Source organism: Adiantum capillus-veneris, chromosome 13 (genome assembly GCF_014529385.1).
Source record: "Adiantum capillus-veneris isolate H3 chromosome 13, ASM1452938v2, whole genome shotgun sequence".
Classification (NCBI taxonomy): domain Eukaryota; kingdom Viridiplantae; phylum Streptophyta; class Polypodiopsida; order Polypodiales; family Pteridaceae; genus Adiantum; species Adiantum capillus-veneris.
The window spans coordinates 35,495,950-35,520,286 of NC_140943.1; the positions used below are offsets into that span (position 1 = coordinate 35,495,950).

At 41.3% G+C, this 24,337-nt stretch overlaps 1 pseudogene; it reads right to left on the reverse strand.

The window, feature by feature from the left end:
- Positions 1-585: 585 nt before the first annotated feature.
- LOC147443805 (protein disulfide-isomerase pseudogene) lies at positions 586-2,493 on the reverse strand (annotated as a pseudogene).
- Between the last annotated feature and the right edge of the window lie 21,844 nt (positions 2,494-24,337).

Sequence of the window (24,337 nt, forward strand, 5' to 3'; positions counted from 1 at the left end):
CTGCCACACAAGCTTCTACAACTAGGAGATGTTGCACACTAACAACGTAGGTTGGGTATAGGACATGTCCACTCAACAATCAAGCTTATCTCTAGGATTGGGAAAGAGGGACGGAAGATGATATCCAATGCCTCACAAATGAAATTTGTGAAGGGAATGCTTTCTTTGCCGAGGTAAAAGTTAAATTGGGCTCACTACCAGTTTGAAGAATTTTCTATTAGTGCATCCAATGGTTTGATTCAACCTAGAAGAGACCAGTTTTGCGGGGCCAAAATTTGGAGATCTCATCGTCACATCTGTGGTATTTGTTGGCATTGTTCAAAGGGCATTCGATTGCTCGTTGAGCCCAGTCAAGAAAGTCCATCCACGTGTGTCAGCATGCGTACCTTCCGAGTCCTTCCTTTTGGAAGAGTGTATTTTCTAAGTGTGTTGAAGACTATCCTTCTAGCAATGCCACCTCACGTGCACTTGTTTTTTCTCACACCAAAAAAAGGTCCCAAAAGAATCACATCCTCAACAATCCGCATGGTCTTCAATAGACTTAAACTAGGTGTTTTGTGTGAGAATATACTCGAGTTCAATTCAAAGCCAAAATTCATTGGGACTTTCTCAAATAAGAAAAAGAAGGTGAAGACATTCTAAAACAAGAGAAGCTTGCATGGCCCATTGAATACTAGAGGGACCCTTTGCAAGCTCAAAATACTCATACAAAAGAATGTAGGCCTATCTCTCTTCTTCTCCAAGGCATGTTTTAGCATTGCCAAAAACCCAAAAACACAAAGAGTCCTACAACTCATCTTTGAGTTGGTCCTCCTCTACTTCCAATTGCTCAGTAGTAGTGGTGGCAGTGCTTTGCTCATTACCAGCATCCCTGTGACTGTTAATGAAATCAATGATGCCATCCTTGGTGAGATCACCGTCGAATGCAATCACCTTCCCTAAAGCAGTATGCAGGTAGATAGTTGGATAACGTTGCACCTCAAACAGATCGCGTCGGATGTCATTGGCAGTCGCGTCCATTTTTGCAATGACAACATCAGGATCAGATTGTAGCATAACAGCTACCTCTTCTAAAATCGGGGCCAGTTTCTTGCAATGCCCACACCAAGGGGCATAGAATTCCAACAGGACATTCTTTTCAGACCTCAAAACCAGAGAGTCTAGAGTATCAGCAACCACGACCTTGACAGGTTCGTCGTTCTCTTCGGGCACTGCCTCCGAAATCAAGAACTCTGGAACCTTGCCATTGAGATAGTCTTGCAGCCATGCCGCCATGTTTGAAGCGTCTACCTTCTCCAGCATATATTTCTTGTCATCGCCTCCTGCAATAGCGATGGATGGCAGATTCTCCTCCTTAGCTCCAAAGAAATCCATGGCTTTCTGTCCACTCTCGTTGTCGGCCATGAGAAACCACAGCCCATTGCCCCTGTACTCCTTTGCAAGCTCCCCATACACAGTTTTCACATCTTCTACCCCTTCATTCTTCGCATCCACAAACAAGAAGACCTTGCCATCATTCACAAAATCTTCGAATAATTTGGACAGGTACTCTGAATGAGCAGAGTTGAACAAGACCACATAAGGAATGCTCGCTCTGTCAAGGAATATCTTCAAAGCATCTACGTCAAACTGATCAAAGTCATGAAAGCCCTCATCGAAGTTCTTCAAGATGCGGACGATAGGCCCGCTGATAGTATTCTGCTCAGAGGGATTCTTGGGCAAAAAATTGGCATCCAAAGTGTACTTAAATTCATAACTAGACCGCAGCTCATTGGCAATTGAGATGAACTTCTCAAGCTCCTCAGAATCAGAAGAGGGAAAGACGCCTACGACGACAAGTTCAGAGTCATCCAGGAGCTTAGCCCCTTCCTCAGCAGAGGTGATCTGTGCAGAAGGGGGCCCAGCTTGCTTCTTGAGGTAAGAGGCAATACTTTCTGCATCAGTGTGAGGGCCCTTGTAGTCGCGCTCGGAGCCATTCTGGATGATCTTCAAGGTGGGGATGACACCGACATGGTGCTCGATGGCAAGGGCCTGATTGGCGGCATTGGTGGCATCAACTTTGGCGAGGAAGATGGCGGGATGGTGGTCCTGGAGGAGGGCGGCAGCTTTGTCATAGATGGGGGAAAGTTGTTGGCAGTGGATACACGAGGGGGCAAAGAACTCCACCACCAAGAAATCATGCTGCGTTATGGCGTTTGAGAAGTTGGAGGCATCCAGGACTACAACATGGCCCTCCTCAATACGATCAGGGGGATTTGCGGCCGCTGCCGCGCCTGCGGAGGCGGTACTGTCGGGGTTTTCAACGTCGCCGCCTTCATCAACGTCTGCGGCCTGGCAGGCTGCTCCCAAACACAGCACAATCAAAAGCACACTCCACCGAGACATTTTCATCTTCATTGCTTCTGACAAGTCCTGCGTACGTTCATGCTGCTCGCTGCCCGCTGCTTTTAATGAAGTATCTCTCGGCGAGCCGACCAACAACAACGACACCATGAAAAATGTCACAATAAAATTAGATAAACAAGGTCATAGCCTAACTTAAAATTTTTCCATGTCGATGTGGATCCTCGGGTCTCTTAGTAATGACGAGTACGGCGGGCTGCCTTCGGCGGTCTCTCTCTCTCTCTCTCTTTCACTCCCCCTCTTTTCCCATGCACGTGAGCTTCTCTCACTTTTGGCATTTAGCCTTTAGCCCGTAGACATTGACACGTGTAAAGTGTACTCTCTCTCTCTCTCCCATTATAGAATACATATACATATAGACTCTTTATTCATTTCAACATAAGATAACTCAAATGGACATGGATAAATTATTGTATTGTAGCCATATTTCTTGAAACCTTCTTGAATGTTATAAGCTTACCCGGCATCCACTTCTCATGGTGAAATGATGTTGCAATTACCAATGTTCAAGCACACATTTTTCTTAAATGACCACCCACTTCTCATGGTGAAAAATGTTCAAGCACACATTTTTCTTAAATGACCACGCTTTTTACAAATCACAAACACTAGTAAAGTTTGCAAAAATATTGAACTTTCTTTTGTATATTTTTCTAGTTCTTATTCCCTTTACTAGCAAATCTCAATTTTCAATCGCCTCTAGGCCAAAATCTGTCTAGAACATTGGTTTTAACCACCTTCAATCATTTTTATTTTGTTCCTAAAAACCCTGCTCTATCATAAAGTACAACTATTATGCTCAACTAACCGTAATGTGTATGCATATTAGGGTGCAAGAGTACGATGGGGTCTTGGAGCATGCCTACATTCAAAGTAGAACAAATCTTTGCACTGTGATGAACGCTTTAGCTAACCTATACCACAAAGTCTCTCTCTCTCTCTCTCTCTCTCTCTCTCTCTCTCACATAGATGGTACATCAGTGGACCACCATAGTCGGGTTGGCAATACTGATGGATGGAAGTGCATGGAGAGGCCTCTGGTCTCTATGATTTCTCAGATGATTAGGGCCAAGGCCTTTGTAGTGCATGAGATTATCCGTGCAGAGCTCGCTGCTCCCCCGTTGGTCATCGATGCACTTACTATATCCGTTTCTTTCCTACACAATATCTGAGATCTGTGAGTGCACGAATGCGGTGCGTTTGCGGAGAGTGAGTAGGTAGGGGAGAGAGAGAGAGAGAGAGAGAGAGAGAGAGAGAGAGAGAGAGAGAGAGAGAGAGAGAGAGAGAGAGAGAGAGTACACAGGATGTGGGTGGAGTTCCCAGACTTTCACTGTATGAGCACACTGTGAGAATGAGTGAGAGATTCTTATCCTTTGTATGTATAAAGAAATAAGGAGATAAATGTGAGCGATCGGACACTGGCTGGCGGACACGGGAAAACCACGGTGAGGCACACCGCCTTTACCTAACATACTCCCACTAAAGGCTGTGTGCTGATAAGTGGCGAGAAGACTAGCCTACAACTAGTATATACAAGAGGTGAGAGAAGATGGCTCTCAACCTATTCCCATTGGCTCACTCCAAACACGTGAGGGCATCTGTAACCGCTCTAGTAGATGCAACATGCATACCACTAGGGCTAGAGCTACAATGACACTCTCGATGCAAGTATCAAGTGATGACCTGCATGGTTCCACAATGCACAATGCCAGTGTCAATCATTGCACAACTGACAACTCCCACTGCAATGCACCAACTGCATAAGCAAGATCAGGTCTCGAGACCAAAAGGTCTGACATGAGAGACCCAAAAGCTGACAAAACATGCACTATGTGTGCCAACCTATCCCTGTCAGCAACCTCAGTGCCATATGCATCCTTGTCAGAAACCACTTATGCATCACCATGTCAGCATCGTCTGGCAAAGGCATATCTATTGAGAATGACTGCAAAATCGAAAAAGCAGCACCACTGCAATCACACACAGCTGTCTGAAGGACATTGTGCCCCTCAAATGTATCAGACACATCATAGAACAATGCATCGATCTCTGGCTCAATTGATGACACCTCAACTGATGACTGATCAAGTTGTACATCCCCAGAGATACCACTGTCTTTGTGAACGTCACCACAAGACAAATGCACGACCTGCTCTCAATGAAGCCATCCGCAAAAGAGATACGCCTCATCTCTCACTCCAAACATGGCTACAAATACACAGAGACTACACCGCCTCGTGTGTTAGAAATATGCAAAGGATATACGAAACCACTCCCAGCACCTTTGGCTATCACCAGTGATCCCCTATGTATCTAAAATGACCGCTCTCCAAGCAGTATATAATGTCCACTACTCTGCAACAACTGACACACTGAAATGAGACTCTGGCTAAGTGCTGGTACATAAAGTACATCTCGTAGCGTAAGCAATGCACTACTAGGTAAAGACATGCATACACCTCGAGCACCCTCTATGTCATATGCTAAACCATTAGCAAACTGCACACAGCCAAGTCTCCCACTAGAGAAAGAACAAAACAGATCACGACATGGCGTCACATGAAAAACTACATGCTCGTCTAGTAGAAAACGCATAGACAATGTGCTATCCCAAGACACAAAGTAGTCTGAAGGCAAGCTAGACTCAAAAGTGACATGCCCGTCACATGCATACTCTCTAGCATATGTCCTCTTAGTAGCACCATCCATTTGACCTTCCGTTGCCTCATACGCCTGAAGCAACGGCACCTAATATGTCCATCATGGCCGCAGTGCCAACATGTCAGTTGCAATCGTGTCAGTGTTTCCATATCCATGCCAAAATTATGGCAAACAATGCTCGAGATCACAAGACTCTCCCACCCGAGAGCAAACCACTGTCTTAAGCAAAGAAGGTGAGCAAACAGTCAAGATCACTAGGCTTTGCAATAGGCGTACATATCTGGCAAAATTTTGACAGAGTCTCTTCTGTAAATGGAGCAAAAACCTCAACAGTAAATTGCAATGGAGAGAACAACAAACGCCCAAATGGCCAATCCGAGAATGTAGTCGTCTGGAATCACCTCACAAAGTCATACACAGAGTCAAACCGCTCTAGCCGAAGTATCACTCAACGGCGCCACAAATGACATACATATGTGAGTGAAAAAGTGCTGCCAAAATGTGTCAATGAATATAAAATGTGCCAAAAAACTGTAGCATACACAACTCTTCACTCCTCCAAACTGTGTCCAAACTGACAAAATCTGTCAAAGTGAGAGTAAACACTTGATCACTTTCAAAGTGGGAATATATCGACATCTGTACCATTAAAGAGAAAACTTCGAACACACATAAACCATGGCAAGAATCTGGGAAAAATCCGGCAGAGTTTCCTTTTAAAACTGAGCAAAAACTCAAGTAAAATATCTACCATAAACCATAACACTACTCAATGCCAATGAGTAGAAATGCCAAAATGGCTCCACATTTTCACATACAATGGCAATCTGCACTCAACATACATCAACGAAGTGACCGCACATAAGCAAGCGCCAAAAGAGTTTAATCCGGAAACTTGATCAATGCGAAAACAATGCTCTCAAGAGAGCTCACCAGCACTTGAAAGTGCTCGCCAAAATGCATGTGAATGGGCATGAACCATGTGCCATCACCATATGCAAACCATCCGCAAAGACCATGAATCCAAGCACAAAATTGTTGCCAAAGTATCCTGTGAAAACCTGTAAAAGAAGCTCCACCTGTGTGCTCCAAAAATTGTGTCTTTCAAGAGACTACTTTGATGGTGTGTAAACACCTTCGTGACTCTTTACCCAAATCTACCAAAAAACCTCAAACCACAAGCTCTGCACAAGCTGAAATTGCATCTTCAGCTCAGTATTTATGCACCTAACTTTGAGCACCTACCATGCTTTCAAAAGTACATCAAACTCGCACACTATGGGAAAACGAAAAACCTGTAATTTTTGTATACAGCCACTCTGAGCTAAATATCACCAAAACAATGAGAAATTTGCAAAAAGTTTCTTCTGCAAAGTTGTAGACCACGTCGAAACGGATGGGCATGCCGGGCAAGATATTTAGATATGTCTTCTACAAGGAGAAAAAGCACTTGGTCATCAAAAAGTACACCTAAATCGCGAAAAATACACCTCACTTTGAATTTGGCCAGAAGTTCTCAAAAAACTAAAAAAAAATCAATTTTTTAGTTTTTTGAGAACTTTTTTGAGCTAAAGTCAATATAGAAAGTTTTGTAAGACGAATAAGTGAAAATATTCCTTAAAAATTACACAACATTCCACTAAAAAACAATTGCATCCTTGAAAGCTTACAATTGAAGACTCAAGGGTGAAAGCATGAAATGGTGGTCAATTTTAAGGGCTTTTCTAGGTGGTTTTCGAAGTACTTCTCAAGTTTTATTTGTTCCCTTCAAATACTTTATCGGGGACGTGGAAAATGCCGCCACTTCAAGAATTCCATCATTTTTTGAACATTGTTTACGGGTAGAGGGTGACTGTGACTCCTGTTGCATGCCATTCTACACAGCAAGAAGCTACCCACGTGCTACTCCATCTTCATGCACCCTGTGTGAACAGAGCGAGGAAGAAATGCAGACGTCTACCCTCTCTGTGCGACCTCAATCTTCACCGGGTATTGTAATCCCCCCCCCCCCTCTCTCTCTCTCTCTCTCTCTCTCTCTCTCTCTCTCTCTCTCTCTCTCTCTCTCTCCCTCTCCCTCTCTCTCTTTTGTTGTAGTTGAGCAATGTGTTTGTTTGAGGACATTGTGAATCATGGATTGTGTTTTTTATTTTGTACAGTGATATGAAGACTCCACCACGAAAGTGCACCATGGCAGCAGTGATGGTGGTTCAGCTAGCATGCTTTCATCCAATAGCAAGCCTAGGAGCTCCACAACATTGGGCATAAAGTCTGAAACTATCGGCGACAAAAGAATTGGTACATATCAACTTTGTCTCTTCAATTGTAGAGATGTTCTTTTCAATGTTTGTTCATGTTTGTTTACTATGTCAAATGTGGTTTGCAGCAAGATCTTCCTGGAGGATTCAATACCCCAAGCAAACTCGATTTTGCTACACACGAGAGGAGTTGCATGAGGAGTATGGCTTAAGCTTGGAGGGCAAGCTCTACTAGCACCTCGGTGAGGCTGATGTCACAGATCAGGATTGGTTGTCGGTCTTCATGAATAAAAGGGAGAAGGGCTCTAAAATCTTTCTGCATATGATGCGACCTGAGTTTGTAGACGAATGTAGGTTACTGTTTCAGAAAGTATACCACAGCATGCTAGCCAACAAAGAGATCACACACAATTTTGCAACGTTGTTTGTGTACGAGCGATGCCCAACTGCTCGGCAAGATCCTGCATGTCGAAAGGTTGCATGGGCTGCTTTTGGTGAACAGGTTTTGGACCATTGCAAGAAGCTTTCGGGTGGCATTGACAAGAAATTAAAGATTTGGCTGGAGAATAATGAGGGGACATCACTTCAGCCCCTTCGTTTTGACAATGTCGGGTCAAGTCAGAAAAGTGGGCAAAATGCTCTCTTATCTGGCAACACTTCTCTAGTTAGTGCCTCCTTTATAAGCCATCAAGTAAAAGCACAGGTGTAGCAGATTCTGGATGCAAAAAGAGATGCATTAAAGGTTTTGCACACAACATTGGATAACGTGAGAGTAGAGCTACAAGACAGGAACTAAAATATGTGGAAGATACAAGGGACATCTTCAGCCGCGGCAGTGCTTCAGGGGCAATTTCAAGAGCTCCAGATATTGCGGTCCAGCATGAAGGGAGTTGTCGATACTGACCCTGATTTTTTGGTGATTGAAGGCAAGATGGATGCTCTAACTAGTGCACTCACAACTCTTGAGGCCGATGCAAGCAGCTCGAACATAAAAGATGAGGTGGATCGTCTCCAGGTATGTGTCGACCAAGTCAAGGCAGGATTTTTGTTTATGTGGTAATGCCCTAGGTACTTGACATAGTACTCTCTTCTATTTAGGTGGTTTTTTTTGCCATGCCAGTTATTTTTGTTTATGTTGTAATGCCCTAGGTACTTGACATGGTACTCTTTTCTATTAAGATGTTGTTTTTGTCATGCCAGTTATTTTTGTTATGATGCTAAGTGCCCAACCTACCTGACATGGTAGTTTTTTCTATTGTGGCGTTCTATCATGGTAATAGTGCCCAAGGTAACTGGCATGGTAGTTTCTTTTTACATGGCTTTCTTTTTGTTACGGTGACATTGACCAAGTACTTTTCCATGGTGGTTTTCTTTGCTATGAGTGTTTATTTTTTCCATGGAAGTTTGTCTATTATTGTGGTACTTGTCATGATAGTTTTTTCTACCATGGCAGGTGCAGGGGTCATGGCTATTTTTCCAGTATCATGTACTGGCCAAAATGCCTGTCATGGTACTTCTTTTGATCATGGTGGTGTTTTTTACATGGCAGTATTTCCTGCTATGGTACTTTTCTTTTGCTATTGTTGTAGTGCTCAAGGTACTTTTCTACTATCCATGGTATATGTCATTACCTTAGAGGTTTTTTGGAAAGCCATCTCAGTTATGGTGGCAGTGCCCAAGGTACTTTTTCATGGTTTTTTTGCTATGGTTGATTGTTTCTTTAAGGAAGTTTCTTTGCTATGGTGGTTGTGCCCAAGGTACTTGTAAAGGTAGTTTTTTCTATTAAGGTCGTTGTACGGTCATTGCTAATTAGTAGTGTCCAAGAAACCTATCATTGTACTTTGTTTTTGGTCATGGTGGCTTTTTTATCATGACAATCTTTCCTGTTATGGTAATAGCTTTTGCCTTGAGTTTTTAATGGAATGGCAGTTTTCTGTTATGGTGGTAGTGTCCAAGGTACTTTTCTACCTGCCATGGTATTTTTAATTGCCATTGCGGTTTTTTGGAGTGGCCAAAGTACTTTTTTATGTTAAAGGTACTTGTCATGGTACTTTGGGCTGTAGTAGTGCTTCTTATATCTAATCCCTGTGGGCCTTTTATTCTTCATTTGTCATGCAGAAAGAAGTGACTGACTTGGAAGCATCAGCGAGTACGTGTGTGCAACAGATCAACTTTTGTGAGAGCATGTTGGAGCAGGTGAAGGCCAATGACACAATGTTACTGCTTCCAACGGTTGGCCAGCACTTGAGCCACTTGCAGGCTACATTCTCTGTTCGAGGACTATGTGCTGCATGTGGTCTTGCATTTATGGCTTCCCATGTGGTTTGTGTATACACGCTAGCATGTGGTCATGCATACCATGCTCTGTGTTTTGCTGCCTGGCTTGGATCAGAGACGGTATGTGGGGACGCCTCTTGCAAGAGTAGTATTCCAGATTCACTTAAATCAATGCTCCTGCATACAGGTTGGTTTTTGTTTCTCCCAATCTCATATAAATCCAAGAACAATTCAGGTTGCCTTCAAGTATCTGTTGATTGCACAAGCCTGAACTTCACTGATTGGCTTGAAGGTTCTGGCCATATTCCTTGTGTGGCACTGATACAGGATGACGTGCCAAAGGTTGTGCTACAAGCTACTCCTGAAGCCCATAGTGTGTACTCCAGTGAGGGCACTCCAGCTATAAAGCTAGACCCCCCTTCAAGCACAGCAGCAGTTGAGCCACAACCAAGTGAAAGCAATCCAAAGGAAGATGCAACGGTTGACGATGCGGAGGCAATAGCGCAAGAGGGAGTGGATGCAGTGCAGCGCATGGTAGCTGGTGATGAGAATCCAGATTCTCTTATATTTTTGAGTGAATGATGAAGGTGTCAAAGAAGCGCAAGAAAAACGGTGATGGTAAGTGGTAATGGTATTGGACTTGTCAACTTCTATGCAATGTCTGCATGGGGCTAATGTGTTGTTTTATGACATAGGTGGACCTTCCAAAAGGATTAGACCTTTGGAGTTCACACGTTCAAAGTAGCATGGTCATCATGCAGATGGAGATATGGGAGAGAGGGAAGCACCCAGATCACCTCCTGCCGTGAAGAAGGCTCCCAGAAAGTGTACTCCCCTTCGCAATCCTTCTAGTGTTTCCCACCCCCCCAAGCCTCGAGTTTGCAAGAAATTGTGACTCTTCAATTGTAATACAAGAATCTGTGATTCTTGATTTTGAATGCAAAAGAAAAGTTTTTGTCGGCCTCTATGTTTTTGTTGCTTTTATGTTTCATAAGCGCAGTGTCTATGTTTTTGTTGGCCTCTATGTTTTTGTCGCTTTTATGTCAAATATTGCCTCATGTTTATTTTTCAATGTTGAATGCTGTCTTTTACAGAGTGTCCAAAGGAAAAGGGAACCCTCAAGCTGCCCGTAGAGGAAATCATCATCATCAGAGATCCCCCAAAGTACATTCCCCCAGCTATCTCCTCCTTGCCATATGATGATCCAACCCAATTAGCCCTCATATTAGATCTTAATGGTGTACTTTGTCTTACATGTACACCTAATAAGTATGACCCTTCGTCTGTTCCCTATTGAAGCTACATCATTTGTCAAGCATGAGGAGGCGGATGGCAGGTACCGGTTTGTTCCGAAAGATGCACATGATTTTATTGCATGGGCTGTGACATGGGAAAATGTCTACATATGGAGCAGTCCAATGCTCAGTAGAGTGGGCTCAAGAATTCGAAGACGTTCTCCCCAGGTTCACAGTTATATTAGTGGATGGACTGGACAACAGTTATATGATGTGGGCAATTACTATTTTGATGGTGGAAGACCAACATTTTTCATGGTATTGCAGAATTTTTTGGCGAAGTTGCAGCGGTATGATACCAACAATGTCCTTTTAATTGACAACAGTTCCTATAAATGTCATTATAATCCCTGTGGTACTTACATCATAGTGCTTGGTATTGAGCACCACGCCAGCCAATACTTGTCAAAAGATCTAACGGCCTCTCTAGAAGGATGGTAGCATGCTACAGATCACCATGCCTTGGCGGACCCATTCAGCAAACCAAAACCTACTGATGACAACAAGTATGAATTCACAGCAATTGAAAAAGGGTTTGAAAAGACATTGTATGATGCGTATTTATGTGGGCCAAAGCTCATGCCCATAGAGTGCAAGGGACGATGATGTCCCTTGATTTTTAGGATGACAGATCCTTTATGTACCTTTTGTAAACAAACTAAACCCGTGCCATAACCTTGTATATTTATATGCTACTTTCCATGTGGAAACCAATTTTTTGGCTTCATTTTGATTTCCATTTTATCTCATGTAATGACTTGATGTCGAATTGTTGAAGATGTAATATATTCCAACTGGTTGGATGCGTTGTCTTTGTGTCCCAGCATTGAAGTTCTATTTTTCTAATTCAAGTAGTCTAAGATTGTTTAAGTGTCCAAGCATTGAAGTGTTATTTTTCTGATTCTGTTATTGTTTCCTTATTTAAGACATTTACAATGTAAGGTACTTTGGGTTGGCATACAAAAACTTAACAGATTGTTATGTACAGAAACCACCTAGGGACTACCTATAAGGTACTTTGGGCTGGCATACAACAACTTTAAAAGTCCTTGTTTCCTACATAGTTTAATACAGTATCCACCTGTGAACTACCTATAAGGTACTTTTGGTTGTCAAACCTGTAAAGAGCCTATAAGGTACTTTAGACTAGCATACAACAACTTTTACAAGTCCTTGTTTCCTACATAGTTTAAGACAGTTTCCACATGTGAACTACCTGTAAGGTACTTTTGGTTGTTAGATCTGTAAAGAACCTATAAGGTACTTTGGGCTAGCATACAACAACTTTTACAAGTCCTTGTTTCCTACATAGTTTAATACAGCTTCCACCTGTGGACTACCTGTAAGGTACTTTTGGTTGTCAGACCTGTAAAGAACCTATAAGGTACTTTGGGATGGCATACAAAAGGGTTTACAAGTGCTTGTTACTTACATATTTTAACATACGGAAACCACTTGAGGACTACCTTAAAGGTACTTTGGGTCGGTAGATAAAATTTTAGAAGTTCTTGTTTCCTACATATTTTAATAGAAGTGCTTGTGAACTACCTATAAGGTACTTTAGGCTGACAGACATGTACTTTGTGTTCCAGAATTGAAATGCTATTTTTATTACTCAAGTAGACAAAAGCTTTTACAAGTGCTTGTTTGGACTGGCCTCCAAGAGGTTTTGAAACCTATGATACGCTCCTACAGAAACCACATGTGGAATACCTGCATGGTACTTTGAAGCTAATTACTGGTACTTCTACAAGTTACTTGGGCAACAACCTATATCACTATTGGCATACTGTTGTACATATTCTCATATACTTCTGCAGTGAGTTTGAACTTATGTGGCTCTCCTTCTAAGGGTTCCAAGGGTATCTTAATCGATCTAACCAAGTGTGATGCAAGAAGCACTTTTGGTTGACTAGCAGGCATGTAATAGATATGCTCGGCACCTTCCACTAGCTCGCAATAGTACCCCTCAACCAAATAGCTCCCTGTAGAAAATATGTTTCCCCATGAATTGCTGAAGGCTCTTTCTGTTTTGTATTTCTCCTGTGAGCACCTCAAAAGGTAGAAGTCAACTCCATCTTCATTGGCATTGGTGGCAAAGGCATCACCGATGCATAGAGCATCACTAGTTGCGCCATGGTGCCCACCATACATCGGTAGATCTGATCCTTCGTCATCGCTAAAATATTCACTTTCTGCATTGTCACCATCCAATGCCTCAAGTATTAGATACTCCCAGCTCTCAACATGTGTGTTGTTCAAGAATCGTCTCCAACGTTGGGACATACAAAATTCACAAAAACAAGAGAGAAGTCTACAACGGAGTGCACACTTGTCACTCTTGGAGTATCCATTGACACAGTGTATTGATCGTGAGCCTTCAACTCGCTTGCAATTCCACTTCTTCTCCCTTGGCACCTCAGTTGCTTGGACCTCCCAAAAAATCCAATTCACCCCTGTGTGACCACTTTCATCATTAAATTTATGCTTCAAGAAGCCAACAACATCCTTGGCACACTTCATGTGTCATGCATCAGCCTTTAACTGCTCATGTGTTAAAGCCCTCTTAACAACTGCCCCTGCCCCATCATGATCCCCTTTGCCATGGTCCAAGGCAAAGAAACTCCACAACATTACAATGCCAGTCAAAACATAGTACCTAAAACAATGACCCACCTTCAACGTTGGGCAGAGACAAATTTTTGGAAACTTTTCATCAGAGGTGGAATAAAACCTGGCGTACCTTGACATGAAGAAGAACAATCCAGATGACTTGAATTGAGCAGCACATCCATCTGACCACACCCAGTGCCGTTTCAAGAAGTTGAATCCCTGATTTTGAAGCCAAACACTATGCAGTTGCAAGCAATGTTGCACAAAGAGCGTGTCATGATCTTTGTCATCAGAAATGTAAAAATGTGTATTTTTTAACACCTAGTCTTTCTCATCTCAAATGTATGTAATGTACACCAAGATGGTGACTTGTGAAGAGTACCAATGCATTGAATGGATTTCATTTCTCATCTCAAATGTATGTAATGTACACCAAGATGGTGACTTGTGAAGACTACCAATGCATTGAATGTATGTAATGTACACCAAGATGGTGACTTGTGAAGAGTACCAATGCATTGAATGGATTTCATTTTTCTCCTTAAATGAGTTATTTTCCGCAAAGTCAATAACAGAGACCACTACATCTCTAGGAGACGTGAATGCAATCTTTGCACTGCTGAGATTGCCACCGGGCAATAAAATTGTGTCGGATGTAAGTGGTCAGATGCTTTTAAAGAAAAGTTGTGAAATCCTTGCATCCTGTTTCCCTCACTAGAAGATCCTTGCGCTTCTTGCCTTGAGAATGGGTTGAGGCAACGTCTTCAAACACCTTAATAGAAATTTGGGCTGCACTTTCAAGTGTTTTGTTTGGACAAAGCATTAATCTCTTTGACCCACATTGAGGAAATTCTCCCTTCAAGCAAGGCAACTTATGAAATGCGGAGTCTATTGGTTTTTCACATGACACACTTTCAGTCAATGTGCTTACACTAGTGTATGTGTATGTGGCAGCTTCACACTTACTTGGAGCCTCTTTTGGCAAGCGTATAGCACACATGCAGCCACACCCATCGTTGTGCATGCCTGTTTTACTGTGTCTCGTGTGGTTGAATACTTCCTTGAGATATATCATCTGAATATGAGCAATACAACAACACTTGTAACGGTCCTTCAACTTACGAGCAAACCAAGGTTTCAATCCCTCAAAACATCTGAGTGAGATCTTGATGTGTGGATATTGCATTTGGAACCTCCTGTAAAGCTCACCTTGTGCAAGAAAAAATAAAACCCATCAGAGGCTCATACTTTTTTCAAAGTAAAACCCATCAAAGTAAAAGCTCTGTGAGGTATTCAATGATTTTTTCTACCACCAAAGTACCTAGAGCACCCTCTTTACTATCATGGTACTTCCATGACTACCTTTGAAATGAACTCTATGGTACTTTCAAGATTACTATTGTGAGGTATTCTAGACTCTTTCAGAGATCCAGAGTACCTAAAGAGCCTCTTTACTGTCATGGTACTTCCATGACTACCTTTGAAAGGAACTCTATGAACTTTTTCTACCTCCAAAGTACCTAGAGAACCCATTTAAACTTGCACGGTACTTTCAAGACTACCTTTGCGAGGTATTCTAGACTCTTTCAAAGATCCAGAGTACCTAAAGAGCCTTTATACTATCATGGTACTTCCATGAATACCTTTGAAAGGAACTATGTGACTTTTCTCTGCCTCCAAAGTTCCTAGAGAACCTCTTCACTCTCATGGTAGATAACTACCTTGAAAAGAACTCTATGGTACTTTCAAGACTACCTTTGCGAGGTATTCTAGACTCTTTCAAAGGTCCAGAGTACCTAAAGAGCCTCTTTACTGTCATGGTACTTCCATGACTACCTTTGAAAGGAACTCTATGAACTTTTTCTACCTCCAAAGTACCTAGAGAACCCATTTAGACTCTCATGGTACTTTCAAGACTACCTTTGCGAGGTATTCTAGACTCTTTCAAAGATCCAGAGTACCTAAAGAGCCTTTTGTACTATCATGGTACTTCCATGACTACCTTTGAAAGGAACTCTATGACTTTTCTGTACATCCAAAGTTCATACCTATGAAACTTTAGGAGCATACATGTGAATCATCAAGCAAATGTATTGGATGCTTTATGTAAGATTTTTTGCCCAATCGTTTTCGACACACATCTTTTTTTTTTGGCAACACTCTTGTCTCTGTATGCCAAAAGGAAAAAACAAGGTCTTTTGTCGCTTGTGTGATGGTGGAACTTTGAGGTACTTGACGACTACATAATTGCAAAGGAAATGCACCAACCTCAGCCTATTTTAACCGCGAATTGGCTGCTGCAAAGTTTTTCCGATGCAATCCAATAAATTTGGCCATCTTGGAGTTGCTAATAGACCTTGATGGATCTCCTTCACTATTCACCAACATCATGCAGACAACTCTTTTAATCTTCAGCTCCTCTTCAGACATGGATGCTTTGAATTTAGTAATTGTGCCTCAAATATTGGATAGTATTGACTTCTCAGAAGTATGATGCAAACGTCTAAAAGCTGGCGGTCCTAGAAGACATTGAAAGGCAGTTCTTAGCATCACAAGTCATGCCTTTTGTTGCTTCCTGCCAGCATTTTGAGACTTTCATGCAAACCTGGTTCACATCTTTTGTTGACCATGAACCTGATGCCTCACTTTCTCGTCGTCTCCTACGGCTCTCTCTTCTCATTGTAGACCAATATTCTCGCATCGATGGTTACCTTCATGGAAAATTGTGATTGAGTCATCCTTGTGGTAGTTGTGAGTCATGTCATCATGAAGTGGATTGTATTGCGCATGCTGCTGAAAGTACTCAGAGCCCTGCAGTGTACTTGGAGGTGGCTCGTCGTGCACAATCCTCTCTTCAAAACATCCGACACCACAAGCAATGGCCGGCCATCCAACATGGCAATTGTGTGGAGGTTGTTGCTGGTGCGGAACATGCTCTCCCAAACTGCTGAAATTGACATTCCATAAAAGGTGACAATCGAGTGGAGGCTACTGCTTGGACACAACCTGTTGGCCAATCTCTTGTTGCAACATCTCCATCCCGATCTCCTGAACCTTTAGTCTCGACACCTTATGACAATTCTCCACAAGGTCCCTCTACAAGTTCCTGCTGCAATTTTCCTTCTTCTTGCAAGAGAGAGAGAGAGAGAGAGAGAGAGAGAGAGAGAGAGAGAGAGAGAGAGAGAGAGAGCACGTAGAATGCAGACACACACATACACACACACACACACACACACACACACACACACACACACACACACACACACACACACACACACACACACACACACACAAAGGGAGCTCGTAGACTGCTAAAGGGGTAGGTAGAGAGTCTTACATTCGACTAAATCAAGAAGTGTTAAAGTTGTTGGCACAAAGCCTTTAGAAATATTAAATATTTATCTTTTGGCTTTTGAAAACTGCCAACAAAACACCATCCAAGAGTGCCTCACAAGAGGTGTCAAGGACACTTCTTTTTGCACCACCAACCCATGCTTTCAGCCTCAAGGCTTTCAATTACAATCCTTAAAATTTTTCCATCAAAATTTTTATGGTTTGTTGATAAAGATGACCAAACTTCTTCAAAGTGAGACCATTAACAAGAATTTTCATATCCTCCAAGTTTAATTTATTATACGTAGGTCGCTATTTTTTGTTTTCTTGTTCTTAGTCACTTTGATCACCTTAAGTAGTACTTACTTGTATTTGCATCTTCTCAAATTTCTTTGTATCAATGAACATCAATTGAATACAAATTTGCAATACACTTGTATTGTAGAATACGCGAGTATGAAGATTTTTGTTCATTTGTTGTGTATAAGTATTTTAGGATTCAAGTTTTTTTAATTCTAGAAGTCAAGAGTACTTCAATCTTGTATTCCGGGATAAAAGTTTTAACACTTCTCTATTTTAGAACACAAGATTGTAACAATTTTGTATTTTAGAATACAAAATTACAACACAAGTGTATTCTAGAATACAAGTTTGTAACCCATGTGTATTCTGGAATACAAGTTTGTAGCACAAGTGTATTCTATAATACAAGTTTGAAGTACAATTGTAGTCTAGAATACAAGTTTGTATCACAAGTGTATTCTGGAATACAAGTTTGTAGCATAAGTGTATTCTAGAATACAACTTTGCTTCAATCTTGTATTCCAGAAACACAACAAGAAAGTTTTTCTCTCTCCAAAGGTCGTATCTAGGTATGTCTTTTCCATCTCCATCTTCATCTTCATGTTCTCCATCTCCTTGTTCTCTGTGTGAGTTTGCTTTATTTTCATGTGTGTACTTTGCATGGTTATGTGCAAATTGTTTTTGCATTTTCGGGCGCGCGCGAAGTTTAAAGGCACTTTTCGGGTCCAGAACTTGGATAAGCATATTCAACATTCCGAGAAATTCTGCAGTAAGTGTCCTGAGGTTTTACCCCTCTTTTGGAGCTATTTATGCCCTCGGAATTTTGTTTTGAGCATCACAACAGAAGATAGTTTTCAGCCATACAAAAAAACTTCTTGTGTATCTTACAAAAACATGTATTGGTGTGGAGGTTAGAACTACACATGCATGATGGATTGTAGATACAAAAAGAGAGTTATGTTTTGTCAATCTTGTGCAGAGAAAGTTTCCATTGGTTGTTTGATGCATTGGTTTTGTAGATCTTTGTACACATGGTGCGGATTTATTGTTATATGCATAAGGACACAATAAGAAAGCAAGTGTGATTCTTCTATTCTTGATGTACTTTTCAATGAGTGTAGGTTGGATGTTATAAAATACTCTCTTTGGTCTTCCTTGGTCAAACAAGTACTTGTTGTAAGAAATTTGTAAGATTATGTGGTTGGCTTGGAGGTTGAACCGTTGAGTGTTGCTTTAACCACTCCGCAAAGAGATAGTGTGAGTACTATTGTAGCACCTATTGTTGTTGAGACACTAGAGCAAGGGAGATGTAACTAGCATAATACACTTGTTTTTGACATCATTTTGTTAAAACATCTAAAAGATCTATTGTGCCATAAGTAAAGACATACTTTGATTTTCTTGCTTTAAATACACATAAACTCTTAATTTTCTACTTAAGAAAGCCTTGAAATATGAGGGATTTTTTAATCTTCTTTGTTTGATTTTTTTGCAACTTTTATATCCTTCTTGTTGTTTTTAAGTATATATTTTGGATTTGGCATGCTTAGTATGGTTTTTTGGTCGATGTTTGCAGGCTTGCAGCTTCTTCTTTGTAAAGCCTTCTCCTTCTGGTGATGCTCATGTTTTTAAGAAGCAAAGAAGAAGTAAACAATCTAATCTCGCTAATCAATCTTTATCTTCTCTAATTGGTTTAGGTCGTACAAGTTTACTCACTGATCCCTCACGTAGTAAGCTTGCTCCCATCAGTCCTCACTTTCAAGCACTTAGGATGCGTCGTGTCAATTGTTGGAGCAGATTCTAGAAGACAACTGCTTCTAGCTCCTTTCGCTTTTGAAAGTGGTGCTCCTCGATGACATTTGTTAGCTGCTCATTAATTTCTAGAACAAACTCAAGGTATTGACAAGAATTTACCGATGGTGCTGTTACAGAGAGTCATTGTTCCCTCTAGAGGTATGCTTGCTACCTCTCATAAACAAAAAAAAGCATCAACTCATGATGTCCAAATCCTTTGGGAGCATGCATGACACAAGAAGCCTGAAGGTCATGCTTGGTCAATTTGAGTAGGTGTTTTTGGGCACAATCAAACAATTATTGAACCTCTTATTTCTTTATGTCGTTGATGATAAAGGTCTCAACAATGAGGAAAGCATTTTCAAAGTGGTAGGTTATCTTGTTGATGTCAAAGAAAATACCTCGCACAATATCTTTTATTGTCTTCTAGAAGGGAAAGAAAAACAAATTATGAATGACAAAGAGAAGAAATATGCTTTCAAACTTGCTTCATAATTTTAGTTTTTAGTTTTGTTTATGAATCTTTGTTGCAAAAGTAGACAAAATCTTGTTACTTAACTTTTTGAAAAATTAGATGCAAATTTTGGGTTTGTAAATTATAAGCATGTGTTTTATTTGCATTTTTTATCACGATAGTGAAATCACAAAGTTTATGTTTTATTAATTGGTCAAAAATTGATGTGATTATGGGAATGTAATTTTTTTGAGTTAAACATGTGATTGTTGTATATTCGTCAATTCTCCATTGTTTTCAAGATCATTCATTGTTAAATAAAGCATGACGTAGAAATCTTAAGATTTTTTAGCCATAATTTTTTTTGAAGAAAACTTGCGAGCTTAAATGCTCATTTTTTGAGTTTTTTGGGCTATTTTTGGGTTTTTTTGTGGCAATCAAAACTACACCTCATGCCTTGTCGTAATTTTTTATGACCGAGTGTTAAAAAATAATCTATAAATAGTGCTACTGCGCACACAATTTTTAGGGCAGCACCTTGGCTTACACACAATCTTCCGCACTCCTTTCTGAGCTTCGACAAGAGCATACATCGCTCTCAACTGAGCTCACAAGCTCCCATTGCATTGTCACAAAGCTTTCAAGCTTTCTTGATCTCTCCAATGCGGAGAGTGACCGAGCTATCGCCTCAAAGCTCTCGAAGTCATCGTGTTCTCCGTGATCACCATGCGCTCTGATACCAATTGTGAGTGCGTGAATGCGGTGCGTGTGCGGAGAGTGAGAAGGGGGGGGGGGGGGGAGAGAGAGAGAGAGAGTCCATAGGATGTGGGTGGAGCTCCCAAATCTCACTGTATGAGCACAATGTGAGAATTAGTGAGAGCTCCTTATTCTTTGTATGTATAAAGAATAAGGAGATAAATGTGGGCGGTCGAACACTATGGCCGGCGGACACGGGCCAAGCATGATGAGCCACACCGCCTTTACCTAACATGATCTCCCTAGAAATAGATATTCCCGTCTCGATTTGGAGTCTTCTCAATAGCTTACCTCATAGGGAGACACCTCTTGTTGGTATGCACAGATAACAGCTTGGTTCAAGCTGCATGGTTTTGACATGGATAGATTTTCCCCTTTCCAGTATTCGTTGGATGCACCCTCCTTGTCTCTCACACGGACCGAGATCACTTAGTTCATCAGACATAACTTGTTTCAGTTAGACACTAGGAGAACATGGATACGGCCTATGAGTGTGCTTGGCACAAAGATGGGTTTCTACATAGAGCATCTCGTTGAGCTTATAACAGAGGATGGTTTTGTGACCAGACCCGCCGACATGGACACTCATCCATACCATGGATTACGATGTGATATTGGATAGATGCACACATCATCATATAATTTAGAGAATGAGGCTGGTAGATATAGAGGATTACAAGGAGAGGCCAGGATTTGTCAATTATGCCATATAGAGCCAGAGACAGAGCTACATCACATATATCACTGACCAGTCTACTACAAGATATGAGGTTGTTTTCATTGCCTATTCAGAGAGGGTTTTGGACCACTGGCTAAAGTTATGAGATATTAGGATCGAAGATGCCTTGGGATATTATTATTAGAGCTTCATGGACATAGGGAGATCCTCTTGAGGAGACCAAACAGTAGGAGACGCACAGAGGGAGATCACTAATTTCTTTAGACTACATACGCGACATTCAGATGAGCAAGCATCACAAGAGACTTCAGAGTCCACCTGTACCAGAGGTACACTGACTGATAGGGTTACTGAGCTTGGGAGATCCAGATGCCCACAACTGCAAGGGTCATCGAGACATTAGTAGAAGCTGCATCAAAGGGTGTGGACTGTTCTGGTATGACATGGGAGATGCCCAATCACAGCACTCATTGAGGAGGACATTGATGAGCTTCGCCAAAGACCGATGGTGGATATCATAGGATAGGATCTTGATTCCAATATCTAAGCCTTTCATTTCATCCCATTTGATTTTGTTCCATTTCACTTTAGCTTAGTTCAGTTTCAATGTTTCAGTTTTCAGTTTTCATTTTTCAATCTTTTACATAGACATTGTATCATATTTACCATTTGTAAACTCTTTTGTCTCATAGAAACTTTGGCCTTTTCAAGACATTAATATATCATTTCAATTCTTTCTCTCTCTCTCTCTCTCTCTCTCTCTCTCTCTCTCTCTCTCTCTCTCTCTCCACACACACACACACACACACACATGTGCACAAATTCACACAAACAAAGGATACCAATATTGGCTCTCAACCACCCACCCCAAGTACGTTGAGCCTATTATGATAAGTGATACAATCAAGGAAGACTCCCTCATCTTGCATCCGCTAAAAATAGCTCAAAGGTTCCTGAGCGAGCCCTTATTGGGCATATTCTCTTGACCATAACTCAGAAGGTGCCTTCCTCTTCTATCCACTAAAACAACCCAAGTAAGATTTCTTAGTCAATAACTCTTGCTGGTTATATCCTCCTGCTAGTGGATATCCAAGTGGCTACATCTCTAGAGACTCCCTTCTCTTGTGTATGTTGAAATAGCCCAAAGTTTTCTTTGTGAGCCCTTGCTATGCATATCCTCCTTTAAGTGCAAGACCCCAACTAGGGAGACTCGTTATGTTTTTGTTAAAATTATCTTAGAGCTTATTGATCTACTCCTATTGGGCATATATCCTCCTCGGGGGGTGCACTATGTAATCATGTTAATGTATAACGTGAGTTCGAAAGGAGGGGTTTTAAAATGCAGCAATTTTAGACAATTTAATAGAGATACATTGAAATAAAGGGGTTTTATATTCAATTTTGGAAAAAAATCCTAAAATAAGGGGTCATTTTATTCATTCAGACATGTTAAAAGAGGGGTTTTTTTAATACCCCACGAATGCACATTATATAGGGTGGTACTGAATGGTGAACCCCCCGAGATATCCTCCAATCATGGCAATCAAAGACACCTCATTGTGCACACCAAGCATGTCCAAAAAAATGTAGGCTTTAAAAAAGATCAACCATACAACACATTAAGAAAAGTGATTGCATATGAGAAGAGACTCTTTTGTTGTAGTTTCTCTTGGGGTAAAGGCCACTCTGGCTGGACATTTATTCGCAGCTTACTAACACACCCAAATAACCTATTCTTTATCTAATCTAAAAAATAATAAGCACATCATATTCTTGATGTACGAGCCCCACCAACACTATTCCTGCCTTGGGGGGTTCACCTCTTAGACATGTAAACTACCACATGAGCTCAAATGAATAGGTTTTTGATTGCCAAAGTTGTAAAATTATAACAGGGTTATATTAACAGAAGCAAATTTTTAATTGATTTAGAGAAAAACTTGTAAGTTTTTGAAGGAAAAGGGGTCATTTTATTACCTTAAGCATGTATGTAAGGGGGTTTTCTTAATACTCTTTGAATGCACATTATATGAATAGAGCTCCCGCCTTGCTTCACTCTCACCACCTCACACCCACCTTGTTGCATCAACTTCCCACTATGAATGTGTGTAGAAATGGCCTCTTTTTATAGGCCAAAAGGGCTGCCTCTCTCATGAGAGGTAGTCATGTGTAGCCCCTTGTGTAGATAAGTCCAAATCGGACCCTCCAATCCACCCATGTGTGGCCGCCCTTGAGAAGACAAGTCCGCTTTTGAATTCGGCCACCGGCCAACCGGCCAACCGATCGGTCATTTTCCGACCACTTTCCGGCCGCCGGCCGGCCGTAATATTCCGGTGAAAAGGAATATTTTGGCGAGTGATTTTTATTTCCGGCGAGTGATTTTCCTTCACGCACGATGGCTTCTCCTCATAATGGGGGCCTTACAAATGTGCATTTTTACCACCGAAAATTACAAGGGGTAAATCAGGCTCCATACTTAACAATCTCCCACTTGGAGGCTGATATTCAAACCAAACCTGTGACTGCTTTCCATCTTGGCTACTTATCCTTGAATGCCGATTGAAGATGAGCAAAAGCTCAACTTCTCCTTGTTGACCACCTTTGTAAACATGTCTACAGGATTTTCACTTGTATGCACCTTTCCTATCTTTAGCTGTCCCTCTTCCAAAAGAGTGCGTATGAAGTGATATCTCACCTCAATGTGCTTTGTCCTTGAATGAAAGGCTGAGTTCTTTGCAAGATGGATAGCGCTTTGGCTATCACTGTACAAAACACAATTGTCTTGTTTGAATCCAAGCTCTTCTAAGAATCTGTGAAGCCATAGAATTTCTTTGCTTGCCTCCATCATTGCTACATACTCTGCTTCCGTGGTAGAAAGTGAGACCACTTTCTGCAGATTTGAAGCCCAACTTACTGTTGTGCCTCCAACCGTGAAGACATAGCCCGTAGTGCTCCTTCGAGTATCTTTGTCACCTGCCATATCTGCATCAGCATACCCTTGAAGAAAAATATCAGTTCCTCCAAAATTCAAAGCATTTGTTGTTGTCCCTTTTAGATACCTAAGTATCCACTTCACAGCTTGCCAATGCTCTTTACGTGGGTTGTCCATGAACCTACTCACAACTCCCACTGCATGTCCAATGTCTGGCCTTGTCTAGACCATAGCATACATTAGAGAACCTACCGCTACTTCATATGGAACTTTAGACATATAGGCTATCTCCTCTTGTGTCTTTGGAAACATATCCTTTGTTAGTTTAAAGTGACCAGCCAAAGGTGTAGAAACTAGTTTTGCATTTTGCATTGCAAACCTTTCTAGTACCTTCTTGATGTAATCCTCTTGAGATAGCTTTATTGTCTTCTTCGTCCTATCCCTTGATATTTTCATACCAAGTATCCTCTTTGCAACACCTAAATCTTTCATTGAAAAATATTTAGATAGCTCCTCTTTTAGGTCTTTGATGTCCTGCATGTGAGCACTTGCAATCAGCATGTCATCAACATACAACATTAG